An 18,392-nucleotide genomic window follows, 5' to 3' on the forward strand; every position below is an offset into this window, starting at 1 on the left:
ACTATACAACGAGTTTCCATACAGACTGTTTTGCAGCCATACTATCATATTGGAATGCTTATTCATCATAGCTATCATATTGTTGTACATAGCGTGTTGCATCGGATACGTCATCAAATCAATTTATCTCATTAAACCATCAAATTTTGACATTTATATTTGGAACCACTTTGACAGTTTATAAGACCATCAACTATACTCTCTATGTCAAATGTGTGGGGTTGATGTTGCAACGGCGTAGAGATGTGAATACCACCTCCATTAGGCATGGACCCTCCGTCATGCATGGACATGGTGTGGAGCGGCAAAAAGCATGTTGAGAGAGAGAGGTTTATTCTCTCTATCTATCTCTCTCAAATTTAATAGGTAATTGATGGTGTGGAATAAGGAGTCTTGCTTAGGTTTTCAGAATGAAAGTAGAAATATCATCGAGATGACAACGTTTCTTGGAGCAGAGATGTTTTGGATATACCTGATGGTCCAATAGGTCTTCCTATTTTGATGATGACATGGCATATGAGGGGTCATCATTTTTGTGATTTGTTAGATTATGTGACATTAGCTGTCACCTGTTTGATGATTTTTTTATTAGGTATACGATCTATTATATCTATTTAGTGATTTTTGGCAGTTTGGCCTTTAAAAACGAAATGTTAGACGGCTATATTGATATTAACAAGTAAATTGACACAGTCTGGCCTTCAAAAAACATTGTTATTGGGTTTATGTTGAAAGATACAAAGACAATTAGTATAAAACATTTTCGTAATCAAGAAACATAGCATCATACAAATTACAAAACAGCTAACAGAAGACAAAATAAGTAGAGACCACTTCACTTGACAACAAAACATCATGCAAAATAGTTATCACAGAAAGTACAAAGTAGATCTATGCCATCCCCTTCGTAGTTTGTAGCCCTTTTCACCACCATCGTTTCTATATTTCACTCCAACTCCAAATCAGAGTAAAAAACATACCAACGAACCATCATGCCCATCTACACAGATTCATCTTAATTGTAAATCTTTGTAGTGTTCGATGGAAACCATTGAGTGATTTACTCTCACTAACCTTTTCTCGTGCTATAAAGCTCAACTTGCAGCCACCCTTTATGCCTAAATAGTCTGCTAATGTCGGATCCGTACACCCCGATTGATGGATAGAGACGGTAGGATAAAGTTTGCAAGGTTAACAACTTTGTAATCATCAGTTTTGTATCAAACCAGAATATGTGTTTTATTACATTTGGAACATTTCTCTTGATCAAAATTTTTTATCCAATCCGGTTTGAAACCAATATTCATGATTACAAAGTTGTTAAGCTTACAAGCTTTCTCAGACCATCGGACCCAATATTAGCAGCCTATTAAGGTACTTCTTAAAAGAGTGGCTGCAAGTTGAGGTTTATAGCATAAGAAAGGGTTCTTGGGAATTAATCACTCAAATGTTTTCATTTATCAAAATGAAGCTTGTATAGATGGCCATGACCAGACATCTTTATTGGCTTAGTTTAGAATAGCAAGATTTAGAGAGCTGTTTGGCCAAAAACATGATGAATATGTTTCACAAAACACCCTCTTTGACATTCTACAGAGTCGTGCGCAGTGGTGAAGCCATTTTCGGCGAACAAAGGTGGAAGACGGTAGCTGTCAAAAACAAAAATCGTCATAAGTAAAATAAAAATAAAAAGAAAGAAATAGAATTTATTTAAAGCAATCATGATTAACATTGCGTTTATAAATAAATAAATAAACAAAAAGAAGCTGCTGTTATGGTCGTATTGTAAATTGTAAATGAAAAGGGATTTCACCAGATCTAAAGTTACAATTTTGATACTGCATAGATTGAATTTAAAACTTCTGGAAAAAGATTATATATGTATAGATCTACACAGATCTAACTTATTTGTTCCTCGGAACAGGAATAACAACAGACTTTCGTTTATTAAAAGCATATGTACATCAACATTTAAATTTATAGATCTACACAGATCTGATGTATTTCTTATAATATTGTAGCGAGAAGCATCGAGTCAGAAGACATAAAAGACTTCATAAGTAAGTAGGGTTGAGAAACGTACCGTGGAGGGAGAAATAAACAGCAACGGATACAGCAAGAAACAGCGGCAATGTTCAGATTGAAAAGAGTTTGTGGTGAGAGTGAGGAACTTTTTTTAGATGCGCAGAGAGTTTTGGAATTTTAGGTTTCGAATGGTAAAAGAAATGTGCGGCGTTCTTGCTTTAAAGGGTAGGAAGTAGGTTAGTGGTGTCCCCGTGTCCACACAAGATTTTGCTTTAAAGGGTAGGAAGTAGGACTTAATAGGGAGTCTAAAAAAACCGTAAAACCAAAAAACGGAGCCGATCCGGTCAATCCGAAATCAAAAAAATCGAAACCGAAATAAATCGAAACTGAAATCGAACAAACAGGGTACATACGGGTCGGTTTCGGTTTTTATATTTAGATATCCGTAGATACCCGAACCGAACCGTCATATATATATATATATATATATATATATATATATATATATATATATATATATATATATATATATATATATAATAAAAATTGTGTTCCAGATTTAAATTGAAATTTTAAACCAATGCCACAGAGTAACATAAATCACGTTCATATGCTTTTTATCAACTCTAACTTATTTATCAAATGTATATTTTATGTCTATGTACTTATTCATAAAATGTATATTTTATCATATTCATAAAATGTATGTTTTTATGCGTAAGAGTTGAATTTTTTATTTTTATTTTTGTGAGTTTTTGGTTTTTATAAAGAAATGATTGAAATAAAGATAGTAGTTTCGATTGATTATTATTTTTTATATTTAACGGATACATGTGAACCGAACTGTGGTTACCCGCCTTTATACGGTTCAGTTCGGTTCGTTTTTTTAGCAATTATGTTCGGTTTCGGTTAGTGCATGCAAGGTACCCGCCCCGCTGTCACGGTTCACAATTTTATTAATATCCGATCCGAACCGCCCCGTGAACACCCCTAGGACTTACGGGTTTGCAAAAAAACCGCAAAACCGATCCGATCCGGTTAATCCGAAACCGAAAAAAATAGTAACCGAAAAAAACCAAAACTGTAAAAACCGACTCTCTACGGGTCGGTTTCTGTTTCGATATTTAGATATCCATGGATACCCGACCACCATTTAGACCATGATTCATCATCAAGTCTCTGATGCATTGGGGAATCTGAGAGCTAATAAGGAAGAAGGAATCAATAAGAAAGGTAGTCAATTGACAAGAACCTATCATGATTTTCTCAACAGTAAGTTGAGATCATTCTGTGGAGACAAGGGAGCAGATAGTGTGATATATTAGACGAAATAGATAGAGAGCAAGTGTGCTAGTGAACATAGAGTTAAGTTCGCGACTTTCATACTCATGGAAAGATCTCTCATCTGGTGGAGAATTCAGGTTAAGGTTATGCATTAGAACACGATTGTTAATTGGGTGTTATTTTGATGTTGATAGTGTAGGGATTTGTCAACCAGCAGCCAGAGATTTATTCGCGGGACGTCAACAGTGCGAGGTGAGTCTTCTCCTATAGGAACGACTCTAAGGCACCAAGGCCAGCCCGTTATATATGTTAGTTCCGGACTAAGTTCCGATGTCGAGCGAGGCCCAATATAGGTTTATATGTTTCCAAGTTACGACCCGATGTCGGGGCGGTACCCGATGAATGTTTGTATGCATGATGTCTTTGTGATTCCTGCATGTGTTTGTATTTGTATGCTTTTCGGACTCCGGTCCGATGTCGGGGCGGTTCCTGAGGAATGTTAATATGCTTTCCAGATTTCGATCCGATGTCGGGCGAGGCCCGAGGAATGTATTTATGATTGTGTTTAGAAGATTATGATTATGTTTATGTGTATTAGTAGATATGCCCATATGTATGCTGAGCTTTGCTCGATGTCGGTCGGGGCCCGAGGTAGTGGGCTAAGCCCAAGTTATGTTTATGTTATATTCACGGTTGATATGTTTATATGTATACCAAATCTTAGTCCGATGCCGAGCGGGGTCTGATGTCGGACGAGGCCGATGTCGGGCGGGGCCCGATGTAGCAGGGTGGGGCCCACGATATGTTGATATGTTTATGCTATGTGATTATGTTATATGTATGGTTTACATGTTAATATGTATACCAGATCTTGGTACGATGTCGGGCGGGACCCAATGTCGGACTTCAGTCCGATGTCGGGTTGGGCCCGATGTAGTGGGAAAGGCCCAAGTTATGTGATCATCTGTATGGTATGTGGTAGTTTGGAGAGACTCACTAAGCTTCGTGCTTACGGTTTTCAGTTTTGGTTTCAGGTATTTCGGTTTTCAAAAGAGGAGCTCGGGATAATTGCAGTGCACACACCGTTTGTTTAGCATGGGATGTTTATACTCTAATATATTTTGACAGTTGTTATGATATTTTGAGATACACTATTTATGCTTTTTATATGATGATGATATTTATGGTTTTATTAATGATTTTAAAATGAAAATTTTGGCTTGTATTTTTGGGATGTTTCATCTTGTGTTAATATCTAAACTATTTCAGATAGTTTTAATAGTCGTTTTTACCAATATATATATATATATATATATATATATATATATATATATATATATATATATATATATATATAATTAAGATTCAACAGACTTAGAATTGGTGATTCCGCTTTACTTCTTGTTCCTTGTTTGGTTGTTGGCTTATGGTAGAATCATTTATTCGAATGTCTTTTCAATCTTAATTATATATGCTTTATATATACATAAGTATAAAAACTATTTCAACACGTTAAACAAAAAGAATATTTCGCAACTTATTTTATTACCGTTTGTATAAAAACGTTAAATTTCACGACATACCTTTATCACAAATTTACGATTATAAACATTCAAAGTTGTTAAAAATACAAAGGTTTTCATTTCAAAAGAACATACACGCACTACTACAAAATTACCCTTTTAATGACACGCATTGTGTGTCGTAAAAGCCTCAGATGACACGCAAATGTGTGTCAAGGAAGGCCCAATCATAAAAGAAGACGACACGCTTTTGTGTGTCGTAAACTTACAACACACATTTACGACATGCATTTCATGTCAAATAAGGCCCTGTCATAAAGGAAGACGACACACATTTGCATGGCGTAACCTTACGTTGTGCATTTAGGACACACATTACGTATCATTAAAGCTCTGTCATAAAGGGAGACAACACACATTTGCGTGTCGTAACCTTACGATGCGCATTTAGGACACACATTGTGTATCATTAAAACCTCTGTCATAAATAAAGATGACACGCATTTGCGTGCCATAAACTTCAGCAACCATTTACGATATGCATTTACGACAAGACTTTACGATACTCATTACCCATAATGAAAAAAATATGGAAACAAATATATACCTAAACAATCAATTACATTCAATAACATCATGTCAAAATATTGTAATACATTGATATTAATGGGATCTGATTGTACATTGTTATTAAGAGGTTTTCCCTAACTATATAACCTATACCAAAACAATCAATTTTATCAAATACCATCATGTTAAAATCCTCCATGTCACTGGTTTGCCACATAGTGTACCAGGTAAAATTGTTGAACTTTGTGTCATGGGCACATATATTTTTCCAGCAAACAAGTCAGCCAAGCAACTGGTTACATGTGAGAGCCTGTAAGACAGATATGAAATAAATATATTACCAACTGAACTTTAAAAATATCTATTATACATAGATATGTATAGATAACATATTTACATCTATGTATAGTATATAGTATAGAAATTGACATTTTGTATAGGGTTACTTTAGTTCTAGATATTTAAAATGTCCAAATTAGCCCTGTAATTGGAATATTTTTAAAATAAAATTGTTGGAAAAAGTTATTAAAATGTAACTGGCTTATTAAAACAAGTCTATACTAGAATGTAGAAAAGAAAGTGCCCATATAAAGTGTAACACCCAAGTTTTGAAAGCCAAGAAAGTAAAGGAAACCCTAAATTTAGGAGGGACTCGGCGAGTCCAAGGAGGAACTCGACAAGTCCGAGCGGGAACCGAGTCGAGGAGTAAGTGACCAACTCGGTGAGTCGGCCAAGGCGACTCAGCGAGTAGGGTCTGTGCGAGGAAAACCCTAAATCCGGGGCTTAGAGCCTATTTAATCGCTTCACTCTTCTTCCTAGTGCTCCTTTACTGTCTCTCACACCCAGAACGTCGCACCCTAAGCCCCCATTATGCTCATTCATGCTTTTGGCCATTTTTGAGTGATTGAAAGGAAGAAGAAGAAGTGGGAATCTTTGAAGCATCAAGGAGTGGCCTTGGATCCGAAGTTTGGGGATCATTTCAGAGCATTTGAAGGTATTAAGTCGTTTCTCTCCTCCAGATCTTCCTTGGTTATGAGTTTTGGGGTTTTAAGCCATGTTTAAGATAAATCTCGAGCTTGAGGTCCAGATCTGAGGTTGCTACCTCAGATCCATACTTGTTTTGGGTTAGAATCCCGTAAAGTATCAGTCATTGAGTGGATTATGGAGCCTCTTGGTCTTAAACCTTAGTTTATGGTGCATTTTGCCTAGATCTCCTTCTCTACACGTAAAGTTTGCAACTTTACGTGAGGAGTAGGCTTGGGAAGGGTAGATCTACGATTTGGAGTCCCTGCATGACTCGAAAGTCCTTTGCATGTATGTGGAACCGAATGGACTCGGCGAGTAGCTTGAAGATGAGGAGGAAATCGACGAATGGGATGAACAGCTCGTCGAGTCGGATGAAGATGGGCATGAACTCGGCGAGTTGGATGAACAACTCGGTGAGTTGGTTGGAGATTTCCTTGTGCTCGGCGAGTCTGTTCTTGGACTCGACGAGTCAGGTCGCGTGGTCCCAAACCCTTCGAGTTAAGACTCGAGTCAGCGAGTCGAGCCAGGACTCAGTAAGTTGATCAGGTCAGGATTCGGGAATCAGTAGACTCGGCGAATAAGGGGCTGACTCGGCGAGTCAAGTCGCGATTAGAAGGACTTTGAGCATAAGAACTCGGCGAGTCAGTAGGTGGACTCGGCGAGTAGGGTTGACCTGGAAGGTTGACTTTAACCATGACTTTGACTTGGACTAGAGTTGACTTGGTTAACTTTCGGGGGTCAGTTATACTAAGTGTTGCATTGATGTTGATAGTTCGGGGAGCAAGTAGAGCAAGAGTTCAGTGAGTGGTCGGGCAGCAGCTAGTGGGATCATCAGCAAGTTCAGCCAGTGCAGGTGAGTTTCCTTTGTATGAATGGGTCTACGGCTACAATGTCGGCCCATGTAGTTATGAGTAGAAGACCCGGGGGTTAGCCCTAGGCACAGTATGCTAGTATGATATTCGGACGAGGTCCAATGATAGAGGGCGGTTGCCCAAGGAATGGTTTATGTGATAGTTTATACTTGTTGTCTGTGTGATACTTGTATGTGCCTGGTAGGGAGGTGAGTGTGGGCGAGGTCCCGTATCTCACCAATAGCAGAGTGTGGATGGTGTTCCACATCTCAGTAGCAGTAGTCAAGGGGCGAGGCCCAAGTTAGGAAAGGATTGAGGGTGGGTTGGGCCCGTATCTCACTATCAGCAGGAGTATGGACGAGGTCCATGACTCATCAGTAGCAGGACACGGGCGGGGCCCAGAGATAGGCGAGGCCTTAGAGCAAGAGCTGTTAGTATATGTTTAGCTTATGTGATGTTATGTGATATGTGTATGTGTTATTATATGTTAGTGGGCAAGGCCCTGTGACAGGCGAGGCCTAAGTAAAACAGATATGTATCCGAGCGGGGCTCGAAGCCAGGCGGGGCCTGGAGCGGCGGGGCCGTTGTAGCGGGCGAGGCTCGAAGTAGGGGGCGAGGCCCCGGATAGGTGGCGTGGCCCATTATGTGCAGTATGTGGTTATGCATGGTATTTGGTAAGGTGGGGAACTCACTAAGCTTCGTGCTTACGGTTTTCAGTTTTGTTTTCAGGTACTTCCGGTAGCGGAGGGAGGAGCTCGGGGTGATCGCATGGCACACACCATAGATTAGTCAGTCTGGGAATGTTTACTCTGATAATGAACATGTGTTTTGAAAACTTATACTCAGATTATGTTTTGGAATGATGTGTTTGCTTAAAGTAATGTTTTATTAAAAGAAATTTTTGGTCTTGAATTTTGGGACGTTACATAAGTTTTGTAGTAGTATTATGCAACGCAAGAAGCAACACTTGTGAACAATTGCATGATGATGTATCCACATATCTTAACTTTAGTTCTTGATGTTCCTTTTTTTATCTTGTTTCACATATCTTAACTTCCAATTGGTCTTTGTAAAATGAAATTTGATCCTTTGTAAGTGACAAAATTACAAAAAAGAAAATCCATGGTGCTATTATGCTCATTATTTCTTGATTTACATGATTGAATAACATGAAAAAGGGATTGTAACTTCAATAACAACTCGTGCAATGAAGGCATAAGAGCTCAATCTCTCATTCATGGCTACCAAAAAAGAACACATGAGTCAGATAATGCCTCAAAGAGAACCACAAAATAAGTCAAAATATAAGACAAGTAGAGAGATACCAGCTACAAATAGGATTTATGTTACAATAAAGCATACTTTCATAAATACAGAGACTCCTAAGATTGAGAACAATCAGTTTAGACAATACATGTTATGTAGTTATAATAAATGTAAACTTTTTTGGTTACAAAAAAAATTAATGAGAAAGTTAAATGAGGGCAAATCTTTCACACCCCCGAACCAGGACAGCGGAAACGTCCGGGGGGCGGATGACTTCATTGTATTGTATCATTACAATTGATTATAATTGAAAACATAACAACCAATATCATACATTAAAGATACCAACATACATTGTTTACATATTGTATTTGTTCACAACATTACACAAAAAGTGACAATAAATATGATTTTTCAAAATGTAGTAAATATCCAAAATCCATAGCCCGGATACCTGCTCACCGACTCCCTGAGAATACAAGTCATTTTGAAAAGCATCAACTAAAAATTTGGTGAGTTCATAAGCATATTTGTATAAAATCATTGTAACATCTTTGTTTTCTAATAATTTGTAAAACTCCAGAAAATCCGATATTTTCTGTGAAACATGGTTTGTAAGTCTCGTTCCAAAACCATGAATAATTGCATGTGTGTCCTTTGTTTTCTTTTGTTTCTATGTAAAAAGAGTGCGTGTTCCCAGAAAATCTCATATTTCTTGTTTTATTGAAAAAGTGTAGTCTTAAAACCCTAAGACTGGAGTGGTGATAGTAAAGTACAAGAGTGAAACATAGTTTTATATTTTATAAAACCATTGAAGTGTATAATTTCATAAATCCAAAATAACATTGTTAATCCCTATTTGAGTCGTTACAACCATGCTTGATACAACTAAAATGTTTGTCATGACGTTCTTCAGGCGTCGGTTTCATTAAGATATTTGTCACCCTATAATGGCCTAGTCCAACTGTAGCGAATAGCTCAGGTGTGGGTGTGTCAATCCCATTTAGATCTATACACAATTACACAACTCTCCCTCCATGAGACTCTGAGTACTTACGGTGTACGCTAGGTAGTTACGATGAAGGAAAGTCCCATAAGTGCTTAACAGGTTTACGCGAAATTTTTTGTCGTAAAAATCCTGGTTTGTATACTGTTTTAGTTAAATTATTTATAAAGCTTTTTATAAATAATCATTAATGAATTTATCTAATTGTAATATATGTTGTGTAAAATAGCATAATCCTTTAAGTTTTCAAACTATTAAAATGTGACAACATGTTACGACTATTATACTAATAAAAATAGTGTTTAGTAAAACAACCAAGTTTTGTAACTTGTTTAACACACCAAAACTTAGTTTAAGAGTTTTTTAACACAAAATATACTATTTTGGTGTGACTCTAGCATGCCATGATTTTTACAAAAATACTTATAGAAATCTTGCAATTTATTATATTCCATTATTTGTGTGAGTATAAATGTTAAAATTTCATATGACCAAACGTTAACCATTTTTTAGTGTAACCCATATTTTCACCGTTTTTAGAATAAACAAACATAACTACAAAACTTTCTAGCACAAAAATGTTATTAATATATATTTTATGATTTTGAACATAAATAAGAACCTTTTTAGTGGTGAACTTGTTTCATCTTCAACACATAACCATGATATGTGACACTCTCCAAGGGATAGATTTACCCTAGCCTCATGGGGCTTGTAAATTTCGAGTTATGGAGTATTATCATGAAGTATTCAACATTTCAAACACAAGTCATTACATAAACACACAAGAGAATGCAAACATCCAAAGATTTAAACAAAAAACTTTGAGTTCAACATAGAACTTACCAAGAAGCCTACAATCCGATTTTTGTAGTGATGAACTTGAGATTTTTGAGAGAAGAATGGAGGGTGTTCTTGAGAGCTATGTGAGTCAAATTGAAAATGTGAAGTGTATATGTGTGTGTGTGTGTGTTCGGCCGATTAAGAGAAAGGAGGGGGAAAGAGAGTGAGGGTTGGCTTCTTCTAAAGGTGATGGGAGGTGTATGGATGTTTGGTGGACAATTGCCTTGTTACATGCTAGATAAACATGAGGTGTCATGGTAATTCTCCTATCCTTTTTCTTTTTTCTTTTTTTGATTACTCCAACTGACCCAAGAGGGTTCTCGGCCCAAGGGTGGCCCAAAAAAATAGTGGGCTTCGATTTTGGCTTGGCCCAAAAGAGTTTTCGGCCCACTAATACTCAATAAAAGGTTTTCGGTCCAATTAAAGAAGTTTCGGCCCAACAAGGCCCATGTATAAGTTTTTAGCCCAATGAAAGGCCAACTAAAAGTTTTCGGCCCAACAAGGCCCATTAAAGGGGTTTTCATCCCAATATAAAGTCCAATTGAAGTTTCCGGCCTATTAAGGCCCAAATAGAGGTTTTCGGCCCAATGAGACTAAGTGAAGAAGCTATCGGCCCAATAGGGCCCAATGAAGAGGTATTTGTCCAATAAGGGTTTTGGGCCGATAATTCTTGGGCTAAGGCCCAAAATTGATTAAACTTGGATTATTGGATCGAGTTTTGGACTTGTATGAGGTTGTTTTGGCTTGAATCACAATGTAGGAACGTATGAACTTATTTTTCTAGCAAATATTCATATCTGTCATGCTCATCAGGATGCCACACATTGCATCAAATGCTATGTAACGACCGAAAAATACAACCAATTTTAAATTTTTCAAAAACATATCGATTCTAATAATTCTTTACAAAAAGGTTTTCAATACAAAACATTTATCGTATTCCCAGAACCATAACACCACAAAATCATGAGGAGCGGTACGATCACGCCTTCGCCTTGCCACGATCTCTTGAACAACCTGAAAAACATGAAACCACAACTGTAAGCCCGAAAGCTTAGTGAGATACCCCCAAAATACCAACCACAAATACCATACACGCATAACATGCCATAACATATCCGAACACAGAACAGCCATGCTCTCCGGGTCTACTGTGTGACTGGTCCGCCGCACCGGCCAACAGTCCACCTGGTCCACCCTTTGAGTCTATCCGCATACATCGAGTCTGCAGTGTGATTGGTCCGCCCGTTCCCGGGCCTTCAATCCACCTGGTTCACTCTCTGAGTCTACAGTATGACTGGTCCGCCCGCACCGGGCCTTCAGTCTGTCTGGTCCACTCTCCGAGCCTTCGGCACGTCTGGTCCGCCCCTACCGGGACCTACAACCTATCCGGACCGCTCGCTGGGCCTACGGGACAACCGTTCCGCCCTGGGTATCTTGGCCTACTGCACACAGCAGGACCCGCCTCAACCCAACTCCAGTCCAAACATCCATGTGCACATATACATACAATCATCTAACAATTCACAGTCAATAAGCAGATCAACAGATCACATAACATACCACCATCCTAACCAGGATACCGACCTAACAGATCACTAACATAGCATCTCCCTATCTCTCAGGATACCGATCTCAATCAGGTCTCTAGCATATACCATCCTAACTCACAGGATGCAACATATCAAAGTAGTAACATAATAACAACTACCCGGATCTCAATCCGATAAGGGCCGGCCTTGGTGCCTTAGACCCCGTTGATATAGTGAGGATAACTCACCTCGAAGCTGCCGACTGAACAGATAATCCAAGCTACTCTGATCACTGATACGATCTCCACCACTGGTCAACCACCAATGCGCTGAACTCAAAACAACAAACAATAATTATCAAAATGCCCCTGGACACCATTGGTCAACCCTTGGACAAAGACAAGGTCAAAGTCAACTCCTGACTGACCCTACTCGCCAGTCAACCCTGTGACTCGCCGAGTTCCCATACTCAGACTTCACTCCATCAGCGACCTAACTCGCCGAGTCACCCCGAGACTCGCCGAGTCCAACAACTCAGAGTCCACTCGCACACAACTCACCGAGTCATCCCTTGACTCACCGATTCTCGACTCAACCAGAGAATATCAGAACTCCTCGACAAGACTCGCCGAGTCCAAGAACAGACTCGTCGAGTCTAAGGCTATCATCAACCTACTCGCCGAGTTGTTCATACAACTCGCCGAGTTCCAGGCTATCTTCATCCGACTCGCCGAGTTGTTCTTCCAACTCGTCGAGTCCCAACTCATCTTCAAGCAACTCGCCGAGTTCACCCATGTGACTCGCCGAGTACCAACGATCTGAATCCATTCAGAAGCATTCCAAGCCATGCAAAAGATCCAAAACATAGATCTAGCCTTATACAACTCATCCATCACGTAAAGTGGCAAACTTTACGTGAATCCCAAGAGATCTAGGCCTTATTCACTTATAACTAGGGTTTGGGACTTGCAAGCTTCCCTAAACACTCCAACACAGGGACTTTCATGCTCTCTGATTCTCCTCCCTTCCAGATCTGAGGTAGCAACCTCAGATCTAACCTCTAGACTTCCATTTACATCCTTAGACAAGATCCCACAAACCCCAAATTGAAGAAACAACATACAATCAGACCAAGAACGAGATATTACCTCCAATGGACGCCCCCAACTGAAATGAAGTTGATTCCAAGCAAATCCCCTTGCCCCAAGCCTTCAATTCCCACAAAATTCCTTCAACAAACTTCTCCAATGCTCCAATCCACTCAACAATGGAGCTCCTCTGCGATTTAGGGTTTCTGGAACTCAAGAGGGAAGTAAAGAGGCTGGGGAAGGAACATAATGTTCCTTATATAGGGCTTAATCCCGAGAATTAGGGTTTTCTCCACCCAGCGCCTACTCGCCGAGTCCATCTCATCGACTCGCCGAGTCGGCTACTTAACACGCGACCAAGTCGCGACTCTACTCGCCGAGTCCAGCCATGGACTCGCCGAGTCACTCTTTCCCAAATAACACTTTTAGTCCTTCAACTCTACTCTTGCTATTTCTGGATGTTACAACTATCTAAATGATACATTGTAATGAAAAATAGCACAAAAACATCTTGTTTATTGGGAAAACTAAGTCCAATGATTACCTTCATGCTAAAATCAAGAACTACAAAACTCTTTCCATTTTTAGCCAACTTCTTGAATATTGTGGAAAGCAACTTATCGAACTTCTTAAGAAATACATACAAGGAATCCACAGAGAATGGACTAGAGAGAAAGCGTGTGATTCTTTTATGACTCTCAACTCGAACAGAAAGTAAGCTTTTCTTTCCAATAACATCCACCATTGATTTAATGTAGCCTTTGTTAAACAACTGAAAGCCTTGCCTTGAACCACTTCCCGTACCTTCATATATTTCCATCATTTCAAGTAAAGATCGGTCAACTTACTAGCCAGCAAACCCATGTTCATGACTCCATTAAGAAAATAACAAATAACTAAATTAAAACCCGATCATCTTGTAGAAAAGCCATATGCTTGTAAAATACCAAACTAAGCATCATATTTGCAAGAAAAAAACAGTTATTCATCATGTCTTTCCACTATAACATCATAAAACTCAGTTAGCTGTATTATTTCTGGTAAAAAGCCATGACTTTTCCAAGTATAATGGTATTCTTCTGGGGATTTTATAATATGATCATTTCAAAAACTTATAACCAACACAGTTATTAACTTATTTGTCATAAAAATTGTCATATCATTATTTGGACACCTACCAATCGACCAAAAATTTCATGCAATGCTTCTGGCCAATGAGAAGTAGAATCTGGCATCATACTCACATTGTAACCCATGTCTCTGGAGTATTCAGCTATGGTGATTCTTGAAAGCAGCATTAAATTAATTAGAATCATAAACACCAAATATGTTACTTTAAGATGTAACACCCAAAATCAGAAAGGCCAAGAAAGGAAAGGAAAACCCTAAGTCAAAATGGGGTTAACTCGTCGAGTCCAAGGAATGACTCGGCGAGTCGAAGCGGACTCTGTGTCGCAGATTAAGTGACCGACTCGGCGAGTCGGCGAGTGGACTCGACGAGTCTGGTCTGGGTTAGGAAAGCCCTAATTTCGGGACTTGGTACCCTATTTAAGCATCTTATTCTCTTCCCTAGGGTTCATTACAGCCTCTCTCGTCCAAAACCCTAGCCACCCAACTGATGGGTTCTATGCATAAGAAACCTTCCTATGTGCTCATACAAACCCTAATGCTTGGATCTAGGTTTATTTATTGTACATGCTTTGATTCCAAGACTTACAAACCTAGATCTATCATATATAATTCGAAATTATCATAAAGAAAATAGATCTAAGTGGTTTACCTCTTTCAAGTAGCTTGAATCCTTGTAATCTTCTTGATCTTGAGCTTAGAGTCACAATTGTAACTCCTCTAATGGTTCACAAACCCCACAAGTAAGAAGGAAATTTGAGAGAGGGTGAGAGAGGTGATGAAATCGGCCTAGGGTTCCCTTAGAATCAAGTGGTAGCCGATTTCCATAGCCTAGGGGTCTTATTTATACTGCTGGCTGCTAAGGTTTCAGCCTAAACCCTAATGGATAGCTTAATCACCAAGCAGCCCATAGAACCTTCTAGATTAGGGCCCTTGGACGAAAATATGATGGATCCCCATCATAATTTCGTTCCACCTCAGTCCATTAGGTTCTCTAGCCCAAAACTCAACTATCATGCATTTGACAGTTTATACCCCTTTATTTAATTAATCTCTTTTAGTCACCAAATTAATTCCTAATTAATTTATGACCAATACTAATTAAATAAATATGATTTCTCCTTTAATATATTATTCTTATAATATATTAATAAACCATAATATTCTCTCTTTCTCCTTAAATTACCTTGTCAAGTTGCTTTGGAGAAGGCAACCTAAAAGGACCATGCACAACCGGGTCAAGTACATACCAAATATAGTTACGGGCTTAGACACTATTCCAACAGTCTCCCACTTGGATAAGTCTAGTAACTATATCTCACACATGACTTCAGAATCCGATTAGCAATCGTAGCTCTTATACTTCACTGTCAACTCTGATCAACTTGTCCTTCAGATAAGGGATCGTATAATCCTCTGTTTTGGATATCATGCTGACAATGTTTATTGTCCAGCATTTGTTCCTCGATTTCCGATTTGTTTGACATAGAATTTAGTTGAACACATCAACTTCATTTTGACCGGGCCCGTCACATAAGTCAAACCAAATCATCAAGTGGCCAAGATATCACTTTTATTCTCATAGAATAAAAGGAACATATCAACTTCGACTCATATGCATCCATTGTTTACTAATTGAATTATACACAATAATGTGTTTTATAACATCAAGTTACTGATGCGTTTACACATCATCAATGCATAACCAACCAGCAAACAACAATCATATCTCTAAGATGATATTATCGCTTTGCGATCACTTAAGGTAAAACACCATGAAGTGATACCAGCAAACGCGGATTTATTCCAATGCTCAAATCATATTCATAAGCACTCATGAACTTTGCAGCAAACCTTTGCTATGCCCAAAACCTTTTAGACAATCTACAAACAATTCATGACAGTCTTCATTCATATCTACTTCCAAAATATGACCGACTGTGGACTGTTTGAATAATCCTATCATTCAGGAAGTCAAAACATGCAAAATTGAAACAATAGATAAATAGCCAACATAAGATAGTAGCTTTACTCATAAACAACACAATTTTGTTTATTCATCAAATGTCAAGTACAAACTATCTATTTCATGTTTCCTATCTAATCCAAACTTATATCATCCTTCAGCCCAATGCTCACAGCGTGCTGCAAGTGTTTGACCCTACTCAGTCCCTTCGTAAGGGGATCTGCTGGGTTTTCTTCTGATGATACCCTCTTCACAACGAGGAGTCCCTCTTCTACCTGATGTCTGATAAAATGGTATTTTTTGTCGATATGTCGAGATCTACCATGATCTCTCGGTTCCTTCGTCAAGGCAACCGCTCCTTCATTATCACAGAAATTTTCCATCGGCTCCTTTATGGATGACATAACTCCAAGGTCTCCAATGAATTTCTTTAATCATATAACCTCCTTTGACGCTTATCTTGCCGCAATGTACTTTGATTCACACGTTGAATCAGCTACGGTCTCATGCTTGGAACTTTTCCAAGTCACTGCTCCTCCATTTAGGGTAAAGACCCAGCCCGACTACGATCGGAAATTATCCCGATCCATCTGAAAACTAGCATCACTGTACCCTCGTACCCTTAAGTCATCACTCCCACTGAGGACTAGAAACCATTCCTTGGTCCTTCGCAGGTACTTAAGAATATTCTTAACTGCAATCCAATGGGCTTTACCAGGGTTCCCCTGATATCTACTGACCATGCTCAAAGAGAAGGCCACATCATGGCGAGTAAAAGTCATAGCATCCATGATAGAGCCTACTGCGGAAGCGTAATGTAACATCCCGAAATATCAAGAGTAGAGTTGAAGGGCTAAAAGAGTAAGTTGCGAAAGAGTGACTCGGCGAGTCCATGGATGGACTCGGCGAGTAGAGTCGCGACTGGGTCGCGTGCTAAGTAGCCGACTCGGCGAGTCAGTGAGGAGGACTCGGCGAGTAGGCGCTGATTGGAGAAAACCCTAATTCTCGGGGTTGAGCCCTATATAAAGAACATTATGTTTTCCTCCCAACCTCCTTATCACCCCTTGAGCCCCAGAAAACCCTAAATCGCGGAGAAGCACCATTGTTGAGTGGATTGGAGCTTGGAGAAGGAATTGTTGAAGGAATTTTGGGAGATTGAAGGCTTGGAGCAAGGGACTTTGCTTGGATTCGAATTACATTGCAGTTGGGACATCTCTTGGAGGTAATATCTCGTTCTTGGGCTGTTATTATGTGTTTCTTCATTTTGGGGTTTGTGGGAACTTGTCTATGGATGTAATGGGAAGTCTAGAGGTTAGATCTGAGGTTGCTACCTCAGATCTGGAAGGGAGAAGAATCAGAGAGCATGAAAGTCCCTGTGTTGGAGTGTTTAGTGAAGCTTTCATGTCCCAAACCCTAGCCCAATGTGCAAATGGCCTAGATCTCTTTGGATTCACGTAAAGTTTGCCACTTTACGTGATGGATGAGTGGTAGGAGGCTAGATCTATGTTTTGGAGCAATTGCATGGCCTAGAATGCTTCTGAATGGATTCAGACCGGTGGTACTCGGCGAGTCACATGGGTGTACTCGACGAGTTGGATGAAGATGGCCTGGAACTCGGCGAGTTGTATGAAAAACTCGGCGAGTAGGTTGATGATAGTCTTGGACTCGGCGAGTCTTGTCGAAGAGTCCCGATATTCCCTGGTTGAGTCGAGAATCGGTGAGTCAAGGGATGACTCGGTGAGTTGTGTGCGAGTGGACTCAGAGTTGTTGGACTCGGCGAGTCTCGGAGTGAATCGGCGAGTTAGGTCGCGGGTTGAGTGAAGTTCTGATTATAGAAACTCGGCGAGTCATAGAGTTGACTCGGCGAGTAGGGTCATTCAGGGGTTGACTTTGACTGAGGACTTTGATTTTGACCAAGGGTTGACCGTTGACTTTTAGGGTTTGGTCAGCGATGTGGCCTTTGGGCCAAGAGAGGGGTAAAATAGTCTTTTACCCTTAAGAGGGTGCATTGAGAGGATTGATTCTAGTCTCGAGAGTTATAGTCATGAGAGTTTTGCCTTACGTGTTAGGCGGTGGCGAGTTCGAGATCCGAGTATGGAGATATCTGCTTTCTGTTTGCCAGGTGAGTCTTCTCACTATACTTTACCTTGAGTAGGTAACCAGAGTTATGTGACAGAGTATTTGTATGCTATGTATGTTATGTGTTGTACTGCATTATTTCTATGTGATTTATGCTGTGCATGTTTGCAGAGTTGGAACCGAAGGGTTCCTAGAGTTAGAACCG

The 18,392-nt window shown here is 39.5% G+C and overlaps 1 long non-coding RNA gene across 1 annotated transcript; it reads right to left on the reverse strand.

Annotated features, from left to right (window-relative positions):
* Positions 1 to 695: 695 nt before the first annotated feature.
* LOC145088703 (uncharacterized) lies at positions 696 to 2,276 on the reverse strand. The gene is made up of 2 exons (XR_013701196.1): positions 2,084 to 2,276; positions 696 to 1,649 (listed from the first exon to the last, which is right to left on the reverse strand). It is a non-coding gene; the product is annotated as an uncharacterized LOC145088703 (long non-coding RNA).
* Positions 2,277 to 18,392: the final 16,116 nt, after the last annotated feature.

Source organism: Lactuca serriola, chromosome 2 (genome assembly GCF_051521515.1).
Source record: "Lactuca serriola cultivar US96UC23 chromosome 2, Lser_US96UC23_V15, whole genome shotgun sequence".
Classification (NCBI taxonomy): Eukaryota; Viridiplantae; Streptophyta; class Magnoliopsida; order Asterales; family Asteraceae; genus Lactuca; species Lactuca serriola.